The sequence below is a fragment of the Dysidea avara genome, chromosome 4 (assembly GCF_963678975.1).
Source record: "Dysidea avara chromosome 4, odDysAvar1.4, whole genome shotgun sequence".
NCBI lineage: Eukaryota > Metazoa > Porifera > Demospongiae > Dictyoceratida > Dysideidae > Dysidea > Dysidea avara.
Window position 1 is genome coordinate 34,736,932 of NC_089275.1, and position 19,487 is coordinate 34,756,418.

The window sequence follows — 19,487 nt, forward strand, 5'->3', positions numbered from 1 at the left end:
CACTGTGCAGTAGCATGCGCCAGCAACACAGTACCAGGGACAATTTTCAATGGTACACAGTTGTACACAATAATATAAGAACAAAGAGGTGTTACTGATATCCCAAGCATTAAAAATGATTGGCTTTAACATCATTACAACCATTTCTTGGCCGCCACCTTTGATTTCACATCTGTTTTCACCCTGAGGGTTCCCCCCCTTTTTCACAGCTTAGCTGTTTTGGTTTAGATATCACTTCTTTTTGTAATTGCATACACCAAAGCTGGCCTCTGGTCAGTTTTGAAGCTTCCCTTTTACTTAATTTTCTTTACTACAGGAGAAGATAAAGGTATGCATTTGACTATTTGTGTATTTTTAAAAGATTTTTTTTGTATGTGTATATACATACAAACTGTTTTGTGACTCTCTACAAGGTGACTTGTAATGTCTGTTTGTGGCTGAACTCTCTACAGTAACTTATTTGTAGCTGAAATTTCTACAAGGTGGCTTGTTTGTGGCTGAACTATCTACAATAGTGACTTTATTGTAGCTGATACATCTCTATAGGGTAACTGAACTCTCTACGAGGTGACTTGCAACATAGCTAAACTCTAGAGGGTGGCTGAATTCTCTACAGAGTGACTTGTGGCTGAACTCTCTGTGGGGTAACTTGTTGTTCACTGAGCACCCTAGGTGTAACTGGACTCTATACAAGGTGACTCGTTTGAAGCTGTACTCTTTACAGAGTGATCTGTTTGTAGTTGAACTACTTGTTTGAAGCTGGTGACTTGCAATGTAGTTTAACTCTCTACAGGGTGACTTGTTTGTAGCTGTACCTTCTACAGGAACCTTGTTTGTAGCTGAACTCCTTACAGGGTGGTATCAGTGCATGTAGCTGAACTCACTACAGGATGACTTGTGTACAAACATCTACATGGTCACTTGATTGTAGCTGAACTTTTTACAGGATAACTTGCTACTTACTGAGTGTCCTACTAGGGTGACTGCAGCACTATTAGAGTATCTTGATCGATAATTTGTTACCCGTACGGTGTAGTTAGTGTTTTTGTTAATGAAGAATTCTTCTAAACCACTGAAAGATTATTCTACGATCAATTTTCAGCTCATTCCTATAAGTAGTTTGCCTAGTAGACATGGCAGTTAGCTAAAGTTTTTTATTACAAAACTCAATTGACTGATTTTTACACACTATTGTTTTTGCATTGTACCTTCATGGTATTTGTTGTGATTTCTTTCAAACCACTAGTACTGAAAGGAATTCCTACAATGGTTAACCTAACTACAGACCAATTTTCAACTGATTCCTCAAAGCAGTTTATCCTGTAGGAATGTCAAGATATCTAATCTTATTTTACACAAATAATTGGTCATAGCTCCATAAACATTGATCATATTTCCACCAAAATTGGTAATGAAGATTCACTATAATAACCCCTTTTAAGTGTTTTTATGGCAGATTTGGAAAGTGTGCAAAATGTATAAAAGAAAACAAGTTGATGTTGTGCTACTTCTAAAAACCAAGCGCCATGCAGCTAGCTAACCCATCTGGAATTAACTATAGACAGTATATGCTACTATGAATTAACCAACTATGTATTACTACTTTACAATAGGGTAGTTTTGGGTTGTGCAATAATATTATTAGCTAATTCTCGAATTTTGTAATTCATGAAATATTCGTAATTCATTCAATTACGTTGTTATGCACTGCTAAGGAAGCGTTTGTTAAACAAACTGCTTTTACCAACATATTACGCACAGAGCCTCTGAAACAGACAAGACAAGGGATGTGACTAGAAAATATTCAGCTCTGAAACATCATGAATTGTAAACTATTTTCATTGCATAACTGTTGTTGCAGAGAAAAGAAGTATTTCAGTGGTCGACTGCTCTATTAGAGAGTATCTTGATCTGTTGTACAATAACCAATAAAACTCTCCATTTCTGTCACCAGTTATGCTTTGTAAAACTCAAAGTCAGTACTAACCTAGTATGCATGTCAGCCACCTCTTCTGCACCTGCCTCCTGAATATCCGATTAAATTGAAGTACTTTTTAGCAGAATTATTCACTCATACATCGTATTATATTTCTTGAAACTCTCAGGTATGTTCTCTCAAATTCGATGTGTGTGGAAGCCTGATTTTGTCAAATTCGGTCACATTTATACAATGACATTAGTTGAGTCCAAGTGGTCTCATTCAAGGTTATTGTTTGCAGTAGGATTTCCAATCACCAACTTTATGGAGAGATGCCAGAACCTCAGTTATTCGAACCAGAGGTAGTCCATAAGTATGAAAGTCCGTATCTCTGAAACTGTGCATAAAATTAATAGCCTTAAAATAGCATAAAGATTTTTTTTAAATATCAGTGTGTTCAACTACCCTAATAAAACAGTCACTACTCAGTCGAATAAGTTAACCAAGATAGTGTATGTCATTGTGTAATTTGGTCAACTTTTCATATAGATTTTGGAAACTTATAATTTTTCGCTTCTTAAGTTCACAAAGAACACAAAAAAAGCTGTTTCTAATTTTTTAATCCATAAACGATTACAAAAATCCAAGATGGCCGCCATAACAAAAAATTGCCCCATTTTAGAGGTAATAAAAGTATCTGCTTATAATTATGGTTGTTACAATGACAATATGGGTGTTATATAATAATATAGATGTTATAAAATAATTATAGGTGTTGGTGCACTAATAGGTGTTAATAATTATATATAATAATAACAATTAATCATCCGGCTAAGTCTTGATTTTCAAAGTCCTCATTTTCCTCATCATCACTTGGATTCTGACTAATTGTAACATTGTGGCATGTGTCCTCAGCTCCTTCACACTTGCAGAGCTCTGTACACGCTAGATCATGCGTCTTACAAGAGCATCGTCCACTGCACTTGCTGGCGACACACGAACACTTCACAAGTTCCACCACAGCCTCTGGTGCTGCTGGAACTTTTGAGACTACTGGGACATAGTGTCCATCCTCCAGTTGTTGCCATCCCAGAGTAACTGGATCCTGTATTATTGGTCTAGCTACTAAATCCTGCAACCATACACTGGCTTGTAGGTGTGCACGCAATATATGCTCAGTTGTACATCCCTGAGTTGGAAGTAGCTTCTCCACACTTTGGTTACTCTTCAGCTTCTTGAACATGTGCCAACTCAGTGCCTTGGCTGATGTAAACTCAGAGTTGAACAGCTGACACAAAAACTTTTCACATCCAGCCAACACCCCTGGGGATGGGTACACTCCAACACCCAGCCCAGCAAGAGCACAGATAACATCTTCATCTGCTTTCATGAAAACCTTGAAACATGATGACTTCCCCTTTCCTTTGATGTGACCGGTGGTATCACTACCGGTGAGTGCATGAAATCCTGGCAATGCTGCTGCTCTTTCCGCACCTAGAGCAACATAAATGGGCTTGAGTTTGATTTGTCGCCGTTTATCTCCAGTACCCATGATGATAACACTGTTTGGCTTGAGATCTGGAACTCTTCGCAGTGCAAGCACTAGCACATCAGTATCACAAGAATATATGTGAACAGTATTGCCCTCACGACTCACTGCCACTGCATACAAGATCAACAGTGTATCTGCTTCCTCTTGTGTACTTGGAATGTTCACCATGTTTGGCTGGGAAGAAAAGACGCCTTTATGTGCATGTGTGGTGAGTGGTACTTTGCACAATTGAACAGCTTTTTGTGCAAGAAATAATACAAGATTGGCTTTTGTTTCCTTGGTGCTCAGAAATGACTTGAAGTCTGTAATGCGTGTAGTTTCATCTACTTTATACCCCTTGTCCTGTGTTCTCCCTGCTGTGCGACACTTTCTGATTCTGTCCTTTAGTGAATTGTTGATGCTGTAGTTGTCAAATACTACATATACATCAATGTAACCAACCGATTTACTGTCAATGCTACGAACAAAGCAGTCCAACAGATCTTTACAGGTCTTGATTTGGCTTTTGTAGACAACCATCTCCTGTACAACAACCATGCCATCTATAATAATACTGGCCAGGCTGTGTTGATTGGTTAACTCCTCTCCAGTTTGAGAGGTGGCAGCCATATGCTCAAGTTCGTGTGTGAGGATAGACTTGTTGTTACTGGGTAGTAGAGAACCATCTGGCTTACTGAGCTAAGTTCTACAGCAAGTATAGGTAAGACATGCTTGTTTAAACAATGGTCTGTGTAGCTGGAATTTTGTTTGGAACCCACAAAATATGCAAATTGTTTGTTAAAGTTTGTGGTTGTGTGTCCTTTCTAGTAAGACCCCTGTAGGTGTGTACATGTGTCTTACCAGAATAAAAATCCTGCATACTTTACAAATATCAAAGTATCTCAACATGCCAATGTCTTATTACAGTTGTCTTCAGTTAATGCATGAGCATGCACAACATCAAAGGAAAAAAAAGCTGTGCAGGAACTCACACCAAAATCATTCATGCACATTCAGTTCAGGGTACAAAGTCCAAAGACAATTAAAACCACAAACTACATAATTAATCAATTAACACTTGTACAATAGGTTCTGTTACAATGAGACATGTATAGTTATTATACTGCTTACATGTGAAAAATAAATATATTTATCGATTTTCATCTTGGTGGCTGCCATCTTGGATTTTAATGGTTAACGAGTGTTGAAAAAATTGGAAACACCTGATTTCTAGTTCCATGTGATCTTAAGAAGTAAAAAAACACAAATTTACAGAATCTATATGAAAAGTTGAGCATTGTATGAATTGTTACACAACCGCATACACTAAGAATCCGGATAAGTTGGGTACAGATAACTGAGGTTCCACTGTACTACTTATACTGGTATTTATTTTCTTATATAGTACAGTACTATGTGACAAGCAAGTCTTACAGCCTTCCAATCATTTGACTTCACTAAGGCATACATATAAGAATATAGCATTATTTTTCACTTTAGTCCTTATACGATACATTTTATTATACATTACATTTCATCAATATTCACAGTAAACACTTTTTGTTGATAATGCAGGTACTTCACCACCAGACCTCAGGGAATTATATGAAAAGGTTACTCCTCATTTTGCAAGACACTGGAAGCGTATTGGTGTTTTCCTCAAGATTCATCATGAAGAATTGGATATAATAGATAAAGACAACTACAGGGATTGCAAGACCTGTTGTGACAATATGTTGAAAGAGTGGCTAAACATTGATACAGAAGCATCATGGCAAAAAATATCAGCTGCTGTGAACTCTGCAGTTCAACTTGAAAGTAGGGAGATTTGTAAATGTAGATGTATCAGAAATTTGTATTGCTATGTACGTACTAGCATAAATCTCCAGCAGGTACCAATTATAACAGCATGTATATAGACTATGAAGTATATAGAAGCTACCCAGTAACACTGTGGGTTGTTATACTCTCAAAACATTTCTTATAATCATTTTTCATTAAGTTCCTAAAGCTATGTTGGCTATCCATGAAGTTGCATAAAAATAATTTTGTATTGGAAACCAGTATGCTTTTGCATCTAACCTGAATATCTCTTAAACATATAGCCTCATCTTCATAAAACTTCTGTGAAATGAAGTTATCCAAAGACTGTATATCCTGCAAAAATTTCACTGAGGCGCCAGAGAGTTGTTACTCACGAATTTGCACGGTCTGCATTGAAGTATATACAGGATACCAACAATAGGTACCTCATGCTGCATGAGATAGGCTTTGCAGTTTCACTTATAACATGATGTCCTTGCACACATAAGAACTGCTTTATTGAGTAGTTTAAACCGGAAGTTCATACATACATCATTGTAGTGAAGAATTACAATTGATCGACAAAATTATGCCAATAATTGGTGACTTATTCTATTTAATATTAAAATAAGAGAAAAATTATGAACTTTAAATTCGAGTAGGATCATAGAGGTCACCTACACCTGCAGCTATATACTAGTGGACACTAAATCCCAATATAATTAATAAGCTATATGACTGAAGTAGAGATTGACTGTCCACAGTGTATAGGAAATCTTCCTTCTTGAGTTGCTCTGAGGGTACTTTTGGATTATTACTAAATTGCCAGGCTGTTATAAAGGAGTGTAAGGCTGGTTTTTTGGGTGACATTTTTGGCAGGAAAGTACAAATTTCATGATACCTACTGTACAGTACTGCTAAGCTGTATGATAAGAACTAATAAATGTAAAAATTTAGCTAAGCCTAAAATTAAGTATTTTAGGCCTGTGTCCATAGTGTCCATATGTATCTAACACAAAAATATACATACAATATTATGCTACTGTAACTTTCACCAGGTACTCAATTAGAGAAAACAGAGCATTACCTTAAGCAACTTTACAAAGACACCCAGTTTAGAGGACCAGATGAAGAGATCTGGCCACCATGGCCTGATAAACCGAAATTTTTCACTAGCATAACATTAGTCCATCATAAAACTACACCAAAAGGAAAGTCAAAGCAGGAGATCCATGTGATGGCCAGATTAAGATGTAATGGGGATATCAGGACTGTGCCAAAAACACCTCAAAAGTTACGTACATCATTACCAAGACATAATCATTCTATAGAAATTGCTGAATATTTAGCAGACAACAACATCATTAAAAATATTGCAAGCATATTTAATCATTTGGATGCTACTGAAGGTACACCTTCACCACGAGTCATATTAATTGATGGAGCTCCTGGAATTGGTAAGACATACTTGTGTAAAGAAATTGCTAACCAGTGGTCCCAAGGTCAGATTCTTACTGGGAAAAGATTTTTATTTCTTTTACGTGCTTGTGAACAAAGAATTCAGTTATTAAAGGAAGTAAAAGATCTAATTAAATACTGTTGTCATCACGAAAGCAAAGAGACAATTGGTAAGATCTATCAATACATAAAGGAAACAGAAGGAGCAACTCTTATAGTTTTGTTAGATGGATACAATGAATTACTTGTAGAGCTACCAGGAGATTGTTTGGTTTCCCAGTTGCTTAGTCGCCAAAGATTAGGTAGATGTGACATCCTTATTACATCTCGCTCCTTCACCTATGGATCTTTGTGTCATTTTGCAGATTGTCGAATGGAAATCATAGGCTTTACAAACAACGACAGACAGAAATACATCCAACAAGCATTAAAGAATAAACCAGGTGACATCAAAAGGCTAAAGCAATACCTAGATAGTTATCCTACTGTTAGCAGTTTGTGTTATATTCCACTGAACATGACAATTTTACTGCACCTCTTTACTGAAAATCATCTTCCTCAATCTCGTTCAGAACTGTATGAAACAATTGTGGACTTGAATATTAAATTCCATGCCACAAAAGATGAAAAAACATATAATATTTTACAAAGGGAGAATTCATTAAAGGAGTCCATCAAACATAAGCTTGCACTATTTTCCTATGATGTGTTACGTGAAGACAAGGTAGTATTCAGCAAGGAAGAGATTAGAAAGGTTTGCCCAACAATTACTCAAAGTCCTGATATAATCCATGGTTTTGGCTTACTTCAAGCCACAGAACACTTCACTACCAAAGGGAAGACCTTGTCCTTCAATTTTGCTCATTCTTCAGTTCAAGAGTACCTTGCAGCATATTACATACAATCCTTACCTGATGACAAACAGTTGGATCTCCTCAGTGATACATTCTGGGATGAAAGATACCTGAACACATGGATCATATATGTCGGCCTTACTCAAGGTAAATCTTCTGCATTTAAGCATTTCCTGTCTGGTAGCCAGCTTTCCTTTACCAGAAAACTTTTTAAAGAGTTTCACATTTCTCAGAAATTGTTACAAGATAAAATAAAGTGCCTCCACTTGTTTCAATGTTTTAAGGAAACAAAAAATGAAGCCATGTGTAAAATGGTGGGTGAGTCAATGGAGAAGAGACAAATAAATTTGAGTAAAAGAAGCCTTTTGCCCAGCCACATCATTACCCTTGGCTTCTTTTTAGCCCATTCGTACATAGTGAACTGGTGGAAATTAGATCTCTCCTATTGTAATATGCAAGACCATGGTCTCTGTGATCTATGGAACTCACTTGTTTCAAAAAGACAGTCTAAATTTTGCATCAAAGTCATGAACCTTTCTGGTAATCATCTCTCTCAGTTTTGTGCAGGTACCTTAATAGACCTGGTAAAATCATGTGAAACAGAAGAGTTATACATTTCAAATAATGAACTGGGTGATAAAGGAGCCAAAATATTTATCTCACATTTATCTAGTGATACAAGTTTGAGGCTACTGTTGATGGATGGCAATAACATTTCTGCTGATGTAGCAGATCAAATTGAACAAAAAGTCAATACAATTTTTACACTGAATATTGTTGGTACTAATAGTTTATATATACAAAACATCGACAGGCCAGGAGATTGCATTATTGAAGTATTACAATGGTATGCTACAAAGTGTTACCTAACTAAGTTCAGCATGTGTAACTGCCAAGTTTGTGACAAGAACCTAGTACATATTTTGAGTCTTTTGATTCAGAATGCAAATCTTGAATTTTTGCGGTTTTCTCATGTTCGCTTGCGTAAATCAATGATCACTATTTTCACTGCTAAACTATCTTCATTAAAGCATTTATCAAACTTCTCTCTTGTGGAGCCCATTCTGTCTGATGTTGCAGCAAGTGATCTGATAAACAACTTGTCTTTTAGTAGTAACACTAATATAGTCATTGTGTCAGAAAGCAAACTGTATGCAAGGCAAACTAAGTACACAGAGATTACAAAATTTCTAAAACCATGTTCATCAACTATCACTGTCTTGGAAATTCCAAAGTGTCTTCCAAGGGAAGAGCAGTATGTGGGCAGTATTGCTGATGTCATAAAAGCAGCACCATTACTGCAAGTAATAAATGTTTCCGAAAATAACCTGGGTTCCACCAGAGTGCAAAGATTAGCTAAGGGTATCAAAGATATCTGGAAACTTCAGTCACTAATTTTGAGGAACAATGTTATTGATGATGTTGCAGCAAGAGCTATAGCTGATTGCCTTGAAAACAAAGTTTGCTTGGAAATTTTAGATCTGGGTGTGAATAAAATTCTATCAAAAGGAGCTATTGCTATCACAAACTCCCTTGAAAATAACACAATACTGAAAGTGTTAGACTTACACAGCAATAGTATTGAGTCAGATGCCGCACTTGGGCTATCCTCTATGCTTGCTAACAAAGTAAATCTGTTGGAAGTAAATATTTCACATAATAAACTTGAAACTGAAGGAATGATAGCAATCGCAAGAGCATTGCAAAATATTAGCACTTTGAAGGTGTTGAATGTGAGCTCTAATAAGATACTGATAAGTGCATCTAAAGATATTGCTGAAGTAATCAAAAATAATACCTCGCTTGAGGTGCTAAATGTTTCACTGAACAAATTAGAGAGTTTAGGATGCATCAAGCTGTGTAAGGCTCTACAAAAGCAGCACCCTAACCTAAAAGTTTTTAATATTAAAAGTAATGGAGTCAAGTCTGTGGCAGCCACTGAAATAGCACGCACTTTACAAGATAAACAGAAACTGGAGGTGCTGAATGTGTCGCTGAATGAATTTGAAGGTAGTTTAGCGACGATTGTGGGATCTTTAAAGTGTACAAGATTTTTAAAAGAGTTGATGTTGCATAATAGCGGTGCCATGAATCAGAGAGCGGTCAATAACATATGTGATGTCATAAATGATAATTTATCACTTGAGGTCGTAGACTTAGCATTCACCAAACTTCTAACTTCTAGTGCAGATAAAATATTTCGTGCACTGGCCAACAGTTCCACCTTAAAACTTCTTAACGTTAGTCACAACACAATTGAAGATTCTACAGTATACCAACTGACTTCTTCACTTGCACATCATCCTAATCTCAGAGAACTGTTTCTACACAACAACCCCCTTAGTGATTCAGCAATAGAACAAATTGCATTTAAACTATTATCAAGTTCAACCTGTAGGTCGAGCTTGAAGAAAATTTCAGTACCACACATTAGTAATGAGCAAATAAAATCAGAGATTAGTACGAAAATCGAGATGGTTAACAGACATAGAGAGGGTGATGGGCTAGAACTTATTTTTCTAACTGATAGCTAATTATATTGTAAGGATATATGCAAGTGCTAATTACGCATTGTTATTTTTTGTACATCATGTGTCGTATTATGTGTAAGTAGTTGTGTATGTTGTATCACTTCAGCATGGAAAAACTAGTCCGAATGCTGTGAGTGTAATTCACAATCAATCAATCAATCATGATAACTAAAAATGGCCACAGTTTCTGGGGGAGCATTCTAGATCCCCTGCTCCCAGAGATTTTCTACCCTGGTCATTCCCCCTCACAAACACTCACGCATTATGCTCTATACTAACCTTAGGATATGACTTCACAATCAGACTATGCAGTCAACTATTTCAACTGTCTTTTTCAACTGTCATTTAGTTGTATACTAGGAAAATACTGTATTTCCTGAATTTTCCTTGGTTAATCACCACACCTTCAACCGTAGCCACACTTGACAGCTATCATATAGCTACTGACCCAGTCACCCCCCAAATTTTTGATCCCCCCAAAGAAAAAATCCTAGGAGACACCCAGTCAATGCAATATTGTGCAAAAATAATTATCTACCAATAATTTAAAGTTTTTACCATGTGTATTGATCCCATAATTCTGTTCATGAATCATGAATCTGTACAATAATCTTGATAATTGCTTAAATGATCCCCCCTGTTAGTAGTGGATATATAGGTAGGAGGTAATGTCAGTGCTGAAGCATGTAGCTACTTGTTAAGACTTTTATATATATGTCTTGTGACATCTATAGGACAGTGATGATAATGACAGCAGTGACAACCTTTTCAGTCTGTGTACTTATATTAAATAGGCTTAACATGATGGGAGGTAACGGGTAGTTAGCTACCTCTTTGTTGCATTTTCCCACCTTTTCTTGATCAAGAATGAACAGATGGCATTAGCTAATTTGAATTTTGCAAATTAGTGCATAAAATAACTTTGTAGCATGGTTGAGTCAATCAAGATATTCATATATGCTACCAAGTATTCAGTAAGCTTCGGTGGCAGCTAGCTATACATACATATGTAGCTAGCTACAGTCTCATATGCCAGATGGTTTGTGTGGAGGTAGCAAATAAATCAACACAAATCATCTGGCACGCAAGACTACAGTGACTGGCACCTTGTAAATTTAAAAGTATCAAGTCATACTAAGTGACCACAGGAGGCCTATGTTACTGTCAGTAACTAGCTGCTGTATGAACTTCATAGGTTGCTTCAGTATGTGGTCATAAAACTTGAGTTTGAGGTCATTGACTCATTGCTGTGTACTCCAATGACCATGAGGGTGAGCTGAACCAAAATAAAAGTGCCTATACAGGAAAGCCAATCAACACTAGCAATTCACTGTCCAAAATAAATTTTTACCCTGGAGCAAGCTTGTCCTTTATGGAAAAGATGGCACCTCCCTGAGAAACAGCTGTCCTTCTTGCTATGTCAACGCTCCCTAGCTCACAACACTTGACTGGATGTCCTGCTGCTCTTGATCAAGGCACTGAGGTATACCTGGAAACATGATTCAGTCCTACTGGTTCTCGTTCATGCACTACACTGAACAGCACTTACTCGACAGTTTTAAAATCTATGCTGACCTTTCAGGATATCTTGCTATAGTGTCTGCCCTCCTAGCATCATTCAAACCAATATTTCCTCCACCCTTAGCAGACCTGACGTGATGTTAGTTTCCAATAATTCCATCTGTTTGTTCGAGCTAACTATTCCCACCAATACCCAGCAACATCTTTTGGCTGCTAGAGCCGGCTCGGAAGGAAGACCGGTATAGCTGTTTACAACATGACCTTCAGTTTTCTGGCTTATCTGTTAATTTTATTTCCATTGAGATTGGTTGCTTAGGCTATTTTATGCCAGACACATTTGCCCAAGTAGCCAATGCCTGTGAAGTGACAAAGGAAGACCCTGTTTGAGCAGGCTGCCGGCTCGCATCGCTGTCTCCTAGCTGCTCATAAAGGATTTCAAATTCTAGAGCCTCCCCGGACTGGGACCTTTGCCTAAACTGAACTTTTCTGCATGCTTATTATTTTGTATTGCAATTTAATAATATGTTAAGTCTCTTGCCCGGGCACTATGAAAAAAGAGGAATATAAGATGGTATATCTAATGGCTTAAACTATACAAATAATCTCAGTATAGTCTTGCATTATACTAACTATCTTATACTTTAGTACAATCCCATCTTATATTATGGGAAACAGATTATACTTTAGTTTAATACACATTCTTTGTATGGCTTTGTTTACTTAACTAAATGTGATAACTTTTTAGAATCACCATCAGATCTCATTATTGTCTCATTTTTAGCTTCACCATCTCATGTGACTTAAGATTTTTTCTACTGTACCAAACAAAGTCATGATGATTTTACAATAAGTAGCTACACTTCTGTTAATCACAATAGCTAGATATAGCTAACTAGCTTCAGTTTGTTGTGATAATTTCATACGCACACATTTTCATACGGTAATGCATATAATACCAGAAAAAATAATTATTCAATCTAAGAGTCATACAAATCTAGCACAGTTAGCACACCCGCAAAAGTTCGTAGTATTGCCTGTTTAAAATTGAAGGGGTCAGTGGTGTGCGCATGCGTATTAGATGCAATTAAGTCGCCATCTTTGTCGTTATTGTTGTACAGCAGTTGTAAATGTGAGTGATATGACGGTGTATCTCGCGGAAAGAGTGTGCGCGATCGACGCCATCGTCCAATGAGCCACGATGATAGTTATGGACCACAATTGTACATCCCTGCTGGCTGTAGTGGTGAAGTGGCGCGGCCAAGTGGACAATTCCTTCGATGGCAGTAATCAAAAACAGCTCTAGATGAGTAAGTATTAGACTAAAATGATAGCTTGTACGATAGGTTTAGCCGTATTAAATTGTTTATTGTGTATTGTATGACAATGGCCTGCAAATGCCTGTGATAGATAGTCTAGAGTTAGTAACGAAACGGAGGTTCGAAGCTATCCGAATGGACAATCTCGACGATAGCGGATCGATTCAACTTACACGTGTTCACTCTTCATGAAGCGCACTAATCAGCCTACAACCCACGTGATACATACACACAATGAATTACGTAATCACTACAACTACTACTAATAATAATAACATTGTCAGCTACTAGTTCTCGACATCCTCCGGGGGGCCACATAGTGTTCTCGTCCACTTTTGAACTTGTTGCCTTCCTCGAATTGCTGCTTGACGGATGGGTCGAGTGTGTTTGGAACTACCACTTGCTGCTTCAACTGTGGGATTCTGGGCAACACTGTCTGATACCTTTTCCTTATGTTGGTAATTTTGCTTCTGAATGGAACTGGATTCTGCTGTACTGACTTCCAGGGGGTATAACTTGGTTATTGGACGGTTTGTCCTGCCAGTTGATGTTCTAATATTCGCAGCTCTGATGAGACCATCTTGTCCAGAAATAGTGTCCTCAACTACTGCAAGACGCCAAGTGAGACGGGGAGTATCGTCATGCACTAGAACAATAGCTCCTGACTTGATTGTTTGAACATTGGAGCCACTTGTTTGATGAAACTCTCGAAGCCCAGTGAGATATTCTTGCCTCCATCTAGTCCAAAAGTGTTGCAACAATGCTCCTTGTTTCTTAGCTCTTGTCTGAATATTGGTGTCTCCAAAGTCAGGATCACTGTAGTCGTACTCAGTAGTCACATGGTAGGGCACACAAGCAACTTTCCTGCCATACAGTAGGTGGGCAGGAGTGATGGGGTCTGGGTCATTTATGTCTGTGGGGGCAGTAGTAAGGGGCCGGTTATTAAGAATACCCTCTATTTCAACAATTAAAGTTTGAAGGCTGTTTAGTGTTGTGAATGCTCTCCCCAGGACCTTCTTCAAGACCGACTTTGTTAACCCGATTAGCCTCTCCCAGAAACCCCCAAACCAGGGGGCTCGCTTGGGAATAAACTTCCATTCTACCCCAGTCCTAGCTAAGGTGTCTGTAAGTGAGGGTGAGGAGAATAAGGCCTTCAATTCCGCTGCCGCTGAAAGAAAGGTTGAGCCATTGTCTGACAAAACAAGGCGTGGTAAGGACCTCCTGCTACTGAAGCGACGGAAGGCCTGTAGAAAGCATTCGACCGTGAGATCTGTTACGATCTCAAGGTGTACTGCCCGACTTACAGCGCAGGTGAATAGACAAATGTACACCTTGTGTTCTCCTCCAATGCCTCTCACATACAGAGCACCTGAGAAGTCGATCCCAGTGACTTCAAATGGCATGGATTGTTGTACACGGGCCTTCACCAGTGGGGGAGGATCCGGTGCAGAGTATGGTTTACCAGCTAATTTCTTGCAGGTCACGCACTTCCTCAGTAAGGATCTTATTCTTTGCCTTGCACATGGCACCCAATACATTTGGCGGAGGGATGTCAGTGTCATGCTAACCCCAGCATGGTATTGTTGCTTGTGTATGTGCCAGATGAGAAGGGAGGTAAATGGGTCCTTTTGTGGTAGAAGAAGAGGGAATTTAGCTGATTCTGCGAGCGGTGCATTATGTATTCTACCACCACAACGGATCAAGCCAGTGTGATCCACATAGAGTCGGAGCTGCCTCACCAGTGGCAGTCTTGATGCACGATTAGTCGACTGTAGACAGCTTAGTTCCTCTGGGAAGCACCTGTGCTGCACATTACCCACCCATCGAAGATTGGCAATGGATATTTCAGATGGGGTTAGTGATCCTGTGAGCTTAAAGAGCTTTTGCCTGGTGTTATGGGCAAAACGCAGAACATACGCAGTTACGTCTAGCAGCTTGGTGTAGCTACTGTAAGCTGATGGATCAACAATGTTGTGCAAGCCAGTGGTAGGTGGCAATATAGCTGTGTTGTGGACCCCAGCAGTTGATAGCGGGTCATCAGCAGTGACAGCTTGTATAATCATGGCTTCAGAAGGATTCCAGATGGGCCACTTGGCAGGAGATGACAGCCAAGAGGGGCCATTTCGCCACAACACTGAATCGGCCAGTTGTGATGCTGTCAATCCACGGGTCAAAAGATCTGCAGGATTGGAAGCTGTTGGACAATATTGCCATAGTGATGATTTGGACTGAATCTCTTTCACCCTATGTGCGATGAAAGGTTTAAGCTTCTTCTTGCTTTTGAGCCAGCACAGAACTATTTGGCTGTCAGACCAGTAGTAAATGGTGGCACTAAGCTTGAATGAATCCACCACAAAGGGGCCTAGGCGAGCTGCTACAACTGCGGCCATAAGTTCAAGCCTAGGCAGCGAGTGTTGCTTGATGGGAGCTACACGAGATTTTGACATTACAAGTGAAGAATAGTTGCCACATTGGATGTAGACAGCAGCTCCATATGCCTTTGGGCTGGCGTCAGCGAAGACATGTAGGACAGCAGAAGAAAGGTCTGCTGCTTGGAGCATAGGTATGTACTGTCGTGGAAATTTTTGTTGTAAAGCAGTTGAGATATCTGTTGTTATGGTAGCCCATCTGATCTGACAGGGTTTAGCCAATTCCGCATCCCAAGATACATTATCTTGCCAAAGTTCTTGAAGTAACAACTTGGCAGTTATTGTTACTGGAGTGGCTAGACCAAGTGGGTCAAAGATTGAAGCTGTGTACCGCAAGATATCACGCTTCGTCACTGGAGTGCAAGTGGTAAGATCAGGTTTGGAGTAGAGATACAATTCATCAAGCTGAACATTCCAGCATAGGCCAAGGACCTTGACAACCTCTTCAGTCTCAGCTACACTGTGCTGGTGTGCTAGATTCCTGAGCATTCGACTGTTAGACGCCCAGGTGCGGAGGTTGAACTTCGATAAGTTCATCAATGAACGTGACTCTAAGAAGTATTGAGTGGCCTCTTGTTCAGTGTCACAGCCAGTGACTACATTGTCGACATATAGACTGTCAAGGAGATTGGCAGATACTGGTGTTTGATGCTGTTGTAGGTGAAAGGTGATAGCTGCATTGAGCATAAACGGTGAGCAGCTAGCTCCAAACAGGACAACCTTAAAGCGATACAGTTGAAATGTACTGTTGGGGTCAAGCGGGTTAGACAACCAGAGAACGCGTGTATAGTCTCTGTCAGACTCATCAAGCTGTACATGAAGGAACGCTTTCTCGATGTCAGCAGACAGACCATACATAAACAAACGAAAGCGTAGCAGTATGGCACACAGATGGTTAAGGAAGGGTGGGCCTACCTGAAGGCAGTCATTGAGGCTAGGGTAGTGGGATGACTGCTTGCAGCTGCAGTCATACACTATGCGGACTGGTGTGGTAGCCGAGTCCTTCCTAACAGGTCGATGGGGGATGTAATGAGATTGTTTGGTGTTGAAATCATTGACTCTCTCAATGAAGCCTTTGGACTCTTGGTCAGCAATAATCTGGCCATACATGCTCAAGAGTTCTGGGGTCTTAGCTAACCTCTTGGCCAAGGATCTGGTACGCTTGGCACATATGGAGAAGTTGGAAGGCAGAGGGGGGTGATCCTCCTTCCAAGGGAATTTCAGGGACAAGGCTCCATCTGGTTGGCGCTTGATATTAGATTGCATGTAGTCTTTCAAGAAATGGTTATCACTGTCCATGGTAGTTGAGGAAATTCCAGTTGACTCTGTTTTCCAGAAGGTGTCAAGGCTAAGGTCATCTACAGCTGTAAAGTTTACTTGAATCAAGTTAGCAGCTGCTGATGGCTGCAGTAGAGGGCCAGACAATAAATAGCCTAGATGGGACTTGACAGCTGTAGGGCCATTGCCACGTATGACTTGATCTTGGACAAATGTCCAATAGTAATCGGCACCTACAAGAACATTAATCTCGAAGTTGTCATCCTCTGTGACAGGGTGAGCTAACTGCAAGCCCTTCAAGTAGGGTAACTTGGTAAGCTCCATCCGCATGGAGTTCTGTAGTGGAGCCGCCAACTGAGGTACAACCAAAACTGAGATAGGAATGGGGCTCTGACCAATTGTGTGTATTGAGATTGTAGCTACTTGAAGGAGTCTGGCAGAAGATACACGGTTTCCAAAGGATGACAAAGATACCCGTTCTCTGTTTGTTGTCTTCAGACAAAGTCTATCTGCGAGGTCCTGAGAGATGAAGGAGCGCTGTGCGCCTTCATCAAGGAGAATGTTTCCTTCTGTGCTATACGGACCTGCAGAGACTGTGGTGATAGCAGTCTTCAGCAGGCAGGGACTACGAATATACTCAAGGGGGGTTTGGGGCCTAGAGACAGTGGTAAGTGCACTTGTACTAGCAGCAGGGGGGGCCTGCGGAGGAGGCACTGACTGAATGTGGTTTGCTACAGGGGCAGGGGATAGCTGAGGGGTGCTAGGGGGTGGTGGCTGTGGATTTCTGGTTGTAGCAATGAGAGAATGACACAAGCTTGTGTGGTGTTTCTGGTTGCACTGTTTGCAACGTCTGCGGGAGGTGCACTGTGACACTCTATGGTGTGCCAGGCAATTAAAGCACAGACCTGCTCCCTTTACAATAGACGTGCGTTGCTGGTGGTCTGTAACAACAGTGCACTGGTTGGCTGTGTGCGAGCCCTTGCAGTAGGTGCAAACTGGTTCCCTCTTCTCTCGTTGGCCTGCAGATTTAGCTGCTCCGGTGTGGAGGGATGCAGCTGTGGAGTGGAACTCTTTGTTAGAGTCATTAGAGTAATGTCCTATTTCAAGGACGCGGATTTCCTTAAGGATGCAAGTCATGACATCCCTGATGGTCCACTCACCACCACTATTGTCCCTAGCAAACTGCTTTCTAAGGTCAGCAGGAAGCTTTCCTAAGACCATGCGGGTCAGCATAGTACTGTAGGTGTCTGGAGACTTTCCCAGAGACATCAAAGCTCTCATGTGGCTTTCCAGCTTGTCATGAAAATTCTGTAGGCTAGTCAGGCTATTAACAGGTTTTGGAAGGTGCATTAGGGCATTCATATGGGCATCAACCAACTTATAAGGCTGCCCAAACCTTTCTTTGAGCAAAGCCACAGAATGTTCATAGTTCAGGTCAGTGAGCGGGAGGTTATCGATTACATTGTATGCATCCCCTTGCAATTGTGCCCTTAAGTAATGGAATTTCTGGACCCCTGTTAAACCCTCATCATTGTGGATAGCCGCCACAAAGGAATCCCAGAAAGTCTGGAATTGAAGTGGTTCCCCGCTAAATGTTGGGAGGGTAAGTTTGGGTAAGCGGCTTACAAACTGCCCCACAGACTGACCCACATTGCGTGCAACATGTGTATGCGGCAATGAGTTACTCACCACTCCAGCAGCTGCTGTGTGCCCTGTTGATGAATAGTCCTGCTCATGATCAGCATTCTCTGGTTGAGTGTTATTGTCCTCTGGCTGTAGATCAGTACTGTTGTCAGAGATAGGACGGTTCTGAGGACTTCCTGAATGGGCCTTAGTCTTCGCTAGCAACACAGGAGAAATGGTGAACTTCCGCAAACTGGCCATGCGTTCAGTTAGGTTGAAGTGGTACATCTCAGTATCCCCAACTTCGTCTTCCAGTTCTTGTTCTGTTGTTAGTGCTGCTGCGATTGTCTGGTCCAGTTCTTCCAGTTGGCGTTTCTTCGACGAGACTTGAGTGAGGACGAGTTCTATCCCTTCCCTGTCTTCGGACGAAATCGATTCCCGGGTGTCGTCGGTGTAAGATTCAGTGATCGCCTGAGCTTTGGTGAGAAGCTTGGTCACGAAGGAGCGCCCGCCACGTCTGGAGGCACGGGCGCGCTGAAGGGTATCCATTCGAAATCCCTGGTCACAGCACCAAAATGTGATAGATAGTCTAGAGTTAGTAACGAAACGGAGGTTCGAAGCTATCCGAATGGACAATCTCGACGATAGCGGATCGATTCAACTTACACGTGTTCACTCTTCATGAAGCGCACTAATCAGCCTACAACCCACGTGATACATACACACAATGAATTACGTAATCACTACAACTACTACTAATAATAATAACATTGTCAGCTACTAGTTCTCGACAATGCCGGATTCAACTTTGGTGTTGCTGTGTACGTATCATATCAAAACTTGTGTAAGATATTCCGGATTTCCGAATGGGTTACGCCCGTTTCGTATAAAATAACACCGTCCTTTAAACAAGGCGCCATAACTTCCGCGTACTTTGGTTGACGGATACGAAGTTTGGTTTATCAAATTTCTTGATGAAAGGCGATTCGATTCATGTGTAAGTTCTTTGTGTAGTAACGAAGGGGAAGCTAGAAAGGAGCCTTGTACCGAAAAATTTACGTGTTCAGAATGCCCGTAAAAACACGTGTTTTTAAACATATTTCTATAACCTAACCTGTTTAACAATTTGTACGGTCGGAGTCTTATTAAGCATCCTTTGCTGCGTAGAATGATACCAAATTTAGCGAATTTGGTTGAGGATAACAACTTGTAAATTGGGATTTTC

The 19,487-nt window shown here is 40.3% G+C and overlaps 1 long non-coding RNA gene across 4 annotated transcripts in view; it reads left to right on the forward strand.

Moving 5' to 3' along the window:
• Positions 1 to 19,487, forward strand: part of LOC136254807 (uncharacterized) — a 123,472-nt gene that overhangs the window by 102,131 nt on the left and 1,854 nt on the right. For 3 of the 4 annotated variants that reach the window (XR_010700781.1, XR_010700780.1, XR_010700783.1), the window contains exon 1: positions 12,701 to 12,923. The exons of the other annotated variant lie outside the window; for it this stretch is intronic. This is a non-coding gene — a long non-coding RNA (uncharacterized lncRNA). Of the gene's footprint in view, positions 1 to 12,700; positions 12,924 to 19,487 lie in introns of those variants that run through there. 4 annotated transcript variants of the gene reach the window in all.